The sequence below is a fragment of the Glycine max genome, chromosome 3 (genome assembly GCF_000004515.6).
Source record: "Glycine max cultivar Williams 82 chromosome 3, Glycine_max_v4.0, whole genome shotgun sequence".
Lineage (NCBI taxonomy): Eukaryota > Viridiplantae > Streptophyta > Magnoliopsida > Fabales > Fabaceae > Glycine > Glycine max.
The window spans coordinates 34,138,625-34,146,128 of NC_016090.4; the positions used below are offsets into that span (position 1 = coordinate 34,138,625).

The window sequence follows — 7,504 nt, forward strand, 5'->3', positions numbered from 1 at the left end:
ATGGCCTCAAAGATAGAAGTTGCTCTTGGTGCCATTCCCTTTGATAGTCCCACCATGTGAGTTTTTTTCATTTCTCCACTTTCTTCTCTATCCTTTGCACATTTTTACCCTCCATTCTTCTCTTTCTTTGTTTAGTATTTGTTTGTCTTGCAAAATTCCTTTGTGGTTGGTCAGTTATATGTTCTAATTTCCTTTGTTATTGTGCAAAAATCTTGAAAATATTACATTTTTATGTGGTTAGGCTTAAAAGGTAGTAAATTTTTACTAGCTTGTTTTCGGCATAGTGGAAATGCGATATCACATGGCCATGAAAATTGGAGAGTTACTTTGTTGGTATATTTGCTGGTGATTCTGTGAAGATATATGCCCATTTGAATTTCAAAGTTACCTATTTATTTCTATAATGGTTTAATTAATGTGTTAGTGTGTGCGCATATGATAAGATTCCATGTATTTTTTGCGGGGATATAATGCATCCTTATTTCCTTTTTTTTAACAATCAAAGGTTTGACCTTTTTAATGATTGAGGCAGGAGCAAAACATGATAGTACCATATTTCTTTTTGTGATTGCTTATTTATTTAGTTGTTTATATATCTACTATTTGTTTATAGTTCTTAGAACTCACATCTTTTCTCTTGTATTCTGTGATGGACAGATTTGACAAGATCATCAATAAGGAAATTCCTTCTATTGTGGTTTATGAGGATGATAAGGTGTTGTTAAATGCTTGATGGAGTCTCCAACTTCACTTTCATGATACTTTTGAACCTTTTATAATGTTTAATATATTAAATAATGCTTCAAATGCCACACCAACAAGAAATGGTAGCATATAGAAGTTTGTTATCCAAAGCAAAAGTTTTCCAATAGTTATGTTTTGTTTTTCCAGTTTAAATGAAACTCATGGCTCTTGTTGCTTCTAAAGTCTTCTTGTTAATGTTTCATTATGCTTTAGAGTCTATACTTATTGATTAGGTAAATGTGTAAAATAGTTCAATAGATGTTCCATGTTAAAAGAAATCGAGCATTGTGATATGCTATATTTGAATTAACTGCCTTAAAAAGAAATTGTTTTTAGTTTTCTTGTTGGGTTGCACATGGCTCAAATTCACAAGAGTTTAAAAAGGTTACTGATCAATTTATACCAGTACTTATATTTTTTTTCTTATTATTGTATGTATATGGATATTTTGAATTTTCATTAATCTCCTTATGTTAGTTTTCTAGTGCCTTTATATTCTTGTTTTGTTTAATGCCTAGTCAACATTCCTTTAAATAAGTAAAACCAAGCCTCCGAAACTAGAAAAAATATTTGATTTAAAGGTGTATTATATCATTTCATCTTTTATTTTCTGTTTAACAAGTCCTTGTCTTTAGGGACATAGCTCCTACCCATATTCTAATCATTCCTAAAGTTAGGGATAGGTTAATGGGTTTGTCCAAGGTATTTGTTAATGCTTTTTTTTTGCGTCTGTAGACATATTATGTTGTCTCCGATATTTATTTGAAGATCATTTATATAAATGTGCTTAGTATGCTTAATAACACTATTTATTATATATTATATAAAGTAATAAATATTTATAATTAATGTAAAAGTAACATATGATATAGGAAAATTCACATCAAGGATAGATTTTCCTTCAGTATCAACATAGTGATAGCAGAAAGACTTAATTTTTCTGATGAAAAAGATTGTGCAGCTTGCACCCTCATCTAGTAATATTGCTTTGAAGTTGTTATTTGGGGACTTTATGACTTGGGAAGTTACTTCATTGAATCCCTGAAAGTTTGTCCTTATGTGCCAACTAACACTACTACTGTTTATTATATTGTGGTTATGAAGTGAGATGTGTGATTTTGGATCCAAACTTAGTTGTGTAGATATATGGAGTTTATGAGTGTTGCAGTCATTTTACATTGCTTTGTAAATTATGTGTATTTTCTTCTATTAAATTATTTATGTTGATTATGGATGCTAAATCTTTATTAGGACATAGTCTAGTGCTTTACTAACTACCATGATTTATTTTGCTATGAAATGGTTCTTGGTAATTATGTAAGATTTTTATTCATAGAATCTCATTTTAAAATCTGGTTTGTCTTGTATTTGAAGTTAGGTTCTTAACTTCTTATATGGATCATTGATACATATGTATGGTTTTTGAAGCCTAAATAGCTTTTTGTGCTGAATCTAGTATTCTAGTTTGAAATTCTTTACCTTGTATTGCACATAAGCCATGTTGTCTTAGTCTTGCATTTTTTAAATTCAAGCTGTAGGCAAGCTATATACCTCTGAAATCATGATTTTTTTTAGGGAAAAAGGTTCTAAAGCACCTTTGTGTATGTTGTGTAGCTTGTCTTTATAATTGATTCTTTGTCATTGTTATCCCAACATATTGTTAGCAAGATGTTATATATAATGAAAATACCATTGAGAATCATTACTTGATATTGCCTTGCTTTGTTTGTATATGTGTTTCATACCAATTACCTTTCCTATAGAAGGTTACGTTACAAGTTCTACATTATAATGGTATTATTGTCACTATTTTTCTAAGAAGTGGAAGAACCTAATTTTTGTAGTGTTACCATTTCATCCTTAGTTGATATGTGTGTTTGTCGATGAGTTAATAGACACATTGGGGCAACCTTTGCTAGATGTGATAGTGTAACGACCCGTCACCTCGTCTCTATGATATCACCACTCTAAACCATGTAAATTTCAATTTTTAAATGAAAAATTCGTTAATTTACTTATGAAAAATGAAAGTAAATTTTTTGCGATATACATTCACCAAACAACACACAATTACTTAAATGAATATATATATATATATATATATATATATATATATATATATATATATATATATATATATATGTGTGTGTGTGTGTGTGTATATGCATATGTATATGTATTAACTCAATATACATCATTAACATAATGGAAGAAAAAGTCATCACGTCAGTTTGGCGGTTCCATAAAAGAATCTCATTTCATGTTCTCTACTGTTGTCCATCTACTCCCACGAATGAAGATTCACGATCATCACAGGTACCAACCACACGGTACAAAAATTATAAGGGTGAGTTTATTAAAAAGAAATTAACACAAAAATCAAATAATCATGATTAATAAGAAAACAGTAACAAATACCATAATTATACACAAACATCCATTGGTCCAACATACACTCAACAAGTAGTCATCAACCTTCCATAATTTCAATCAATCATGCTCAGTATGATGCATGCACCTGACCTCAACTCTCAAATGCAATGTGATATCATTCATCAAGAAATAGCCTAAGCGTGTTCACGCGACACTCTCACTTAGGAAAAACTAGGCAACAAGTGTCAAGATCACCCTTTCATGCACAGGCAACTCCCCCACCCCTCCACCCCTCATGGTGATCAACCTGAGTCTCAAGAGAGTTTCAAACCGAGTGACATGTCCTCAAGTACAAGTATTCTCCCTCATGAGAAACTACAAGTACTTACTGACAAAGTTTATACTATTTCCATGCAATATGAAGTATGAAACATGAACACCATCAATGCATTGACCATGGATTAAAGATTTTAAGTTATCCCCCTCTAGAGATGCTTAAAACTCTTTAACCACTCTATTTCCTCCACCAGAGATATCCATCATGGTCATTGCACCCTCCATGTACATACACAACATACATCATCACAATGACAATTTCAACATCGGCAACATCTCATCTCAATGTCATTATCAACATCCATATCATTTCATCACAATGTCATTTTCAACATCAACATCATCTCATCTCAATGACATTATCAACAACAATAACATCATCTCATATCAACATAATCATCAATAACAACATCACCTCATATCAATATTATCATAAATGCCAACATCGTCTCGTATAAACTATTATCACTATCATCTTCAATAACAACATCATTCTCTATCAACATTATCATAAGCATCAATGTCACCTCATACCAATTAATATCATCAATAACAATATCATGGGTAAATCACATTCTGCACACACATACATATATAGTTCATGCCTGAGATTCACACCCCCAAGTCTTCAGACGATACAAGTTTAATAAAAACAATTATGTCATTTATCAATAACAGACTCATCGCATCCCATTAGCCAAAAACATAGTTTTTCTTGAAAACCAACATACAAAGGGACAAACATGCATTCCTATAATTGGGTTCCCTAACCCCAATTATGGTATCAAAACCATAAAATTATAATAAACTCCCATCACCTATTGTTAGCTCTCCATCAGTTCCTCTTTGCGTCACTCAAAGACTTCTCTTGTTCACGTTTGTTAGTCCAAACACAAGGTTCTATATACCAAATTGAGAGAAATTTAGTATAGATTTCAAAAATAAGGTTAATAAAAACATTCAAGGTCAATTACCCTTGTCAAAACATAAAGGGCTAAAGGGTGTTATGGATTCTACTATAAGGAGACATCATTTTGAAATTTTGATCACGCCAATGTGATCGGGGTTCAACGAAGGTCACGATACTAACATCGGTTTTATAAAAAGATAACTTTTACAACGTCCCATTTTCAAGAGTTTTTCAAAGTATAAAAACATCTTATTACAGTACCCAAAACACAAGAGACACTAAGAGAAACTCAAATTAACTAGGAGAAAAACTTAGAAGTCAAGATTACCTTAGAGAAACTATAAAAGAAAGGATTGAGGGCTTGTTCTCCAACGAATCCTTGAGGTGAATTTTGAGGATTCCACTCCAATTAAAATGTTCCTCTCCATGTGGTGGTTCGACAACAAGCAACGAAGGCTTGTGGTGGCCACCGATGGTCGTGGGTGGTGAAGAAGAAGGTGTTAGGGTTTGAGTGGGCGTTTGGAGAGGAGAAGAGCGAAAAATTATGTTTTTCATGTTGAAGAATGTATTTATAATCTTATAATCTGCAAATCTCGCTTAGCGAGCTCATCTCACTAAGCGGGAATCTACTTTTGAAGCTAAGCATGACTTTTCACGCTTAACACAATTCCTCTTGGGTTGGGAATTATGTCGAGCGTGACAATTCACGTTGAGCGCAATTTCCTCTCGGGTTGGAATTGCGCTCAGTGCACTTCTCGCCCTAAGCAAGAGGTAAAAAATTGTTACTTTGCAAATCCCAACATTCAAACTGTGGGGACCTGGGTTAGGAACATACAATCCAAATTTGAAGATGATCCAATGATTAACGAATCCAAGATTGCGGTTTTACCATAACAAGTTTAGGTAAAATTGGAAATCTCATAATTTTAACTTAGGTCAATAAAACTCCACATAACTCAACATTCACATCAAGCAAATCACACATGGCTAATTCACACTACACCTCAACTCATCCAAGTCAATCATATAATCAAATAACACGATAAATACATTTAAACATCGATTTATAATTAGTAAAATTTTAGGGTGTTACAGATAGAACGAGACGAAATATAACATATGGCACATTTTGAAAATATAATATAACATATCATAAAGAGTTAAAAAGTTAAACATTTTTGTTATACTAAAACGGGTAGAAACAAGGAGAATAAAACAAAATCGTTCCATTCTACTTTACCATCTTAATATATTTTTCTTTTGTGGTTTCTACTTTACATTTTCATACTCATGGTTAAGCTTTTCTTGAGGAGAGAAAAAGGAAAACAAACTATATGTACATGTATTTGGGGATGATAGAAATTATGCACAATTATTCTTAAGAAACTTTTTTATTTATTTTATTTAAATTGGCAAATCAAACTAAATGTTGAACCTTTCTATGCCTTGGATCACCACCTACAATTGTTTTACATTTTGTCCTGGTTATGTTTGTCTATGTTTGTAAATTCATCTATTATGATATTGTTTCCAATTTCTAGGCTGAGGAAAGGCACTGTGAGATTCTAGGTCACCTTCTATACACCGCTAAGCTGGATGTAAAGCAATAAGGTCTTAATGTTGGCTTCAGGATTGTAGTTAATGATAGGCCAGATGGGGGTAAGTATTCTTCTCCATGTCACTGTAGGAACATTGATCAACCATATATTATTTAATTTATAGGTTCTTGTGGTGTTTGTTCTGAATTTTTATTGAGGTGATAATTGGTTTTTGGTAGGCCAATCAGTTTACCACATTCATGTGCACCTCAATAGGGGACGACAAATGGGTTGGCCCCTTTTCTGAAAGGTCTCACAATATGTCATTGCCAACATGCAATAATGTTCTTCTTATGCAATATATAAATAATTGTTTTAAATGACTAAGTTGTGTCTTCATGTTACACCAAGGAACTATATTGTTGTGGTAGATGACCTATAATAATTATGTTTAAACTAGTTTGTCAAATTTATGCTAAAACCATACTGCAAAGTCGTTTATGAATTATGGTTGTTGATGGCATTTAAGTGTTTCCTATGCTATGTTATAATTCATACACCAACATTGGCAACATCATGTTTAAGACACAAATCATTAATTATTTGCCACCTAGTAAGCAATCCATTGGATTCAAATGAATCTTCAAAATTAAACATTGTGCTGATGAATATTGATGCAGATGAAGTTGTTGACTATTTTGAAACTTTTTTTCTCATTGTTATAAAGCTTTCTATCATGCATTTAGTGTTTGCTTTAGCTAGAATCAAGGGTTGGTTCCTACATTAACTTGATGCAAACAATCATTATTACATAGGGGTCTTAGTGGAAAGTACATGAACATGCAAACAAGTTTTTAGTCCATTCATTCTAATCGAGTCTGGTAACTTATTAAGTTCTTACCACTAACATTTATAACAAAATTAACAAACTAACATTTCCCAATAAAAAAAAGTTATTTAAATTCTTACTTCTTATATGGTTCAAGTAGGCCAACAAACAACAGAGTCATGCATTGTGTTGATGAAAATTGAGCAAAATAAAACTTGAGTGGTTCATACTTTTTCTCCTATTATAAATCTTATCATCACACATTTAGTGCTTGATTTAGCTGTAACCCAGGATTGGTTCCTACTCTTTCTCCAATTATTCTTACATTATCCCTATATGATACCTTCAATCGAGATTTCGGTCTATCCTTGATTGTTATGGAGTTTATCTGTTTTTTCCTAACAAATTTATCAATAAATTCATCTAATCTTTAAAGTTTCATAATCACCAAACTTTTAGGCCCTTTATATGTTACACATCCTTTGTTCGAACAAGATACTTGATTAGGGTTACTATATATTTTAAATAATTTATAGTATTCATTCTAAAAACATATATATTATTTTGTGTTAAATATATTTTTTCCTTGATTTAATTAATATATTATTTTAACATTACATATTTATTGGATTTATTAAATATATGTTGTTACTTACATTTTTATATGGGTTTTGATAATTCTACTCCTACACAATAGGGTAAACACATGTTTAAAAAATATTTTGATGCCTAAGCTAGTAAAGTAAATACAAATGTGAGAAAGAAAATTAGAAT

General features: G+C 31.6%; 1 pseudogene; it reads left to right on the top strand.

Moving 5' to 3' along the window:
• Positions 1-6,208, top strand: LOC100820336 (14 kDa zinc-binding protein-like; annotated as a pseudogene).
• Positions 6,209-7,504: the final 1,296 nt, after the last annotated feature.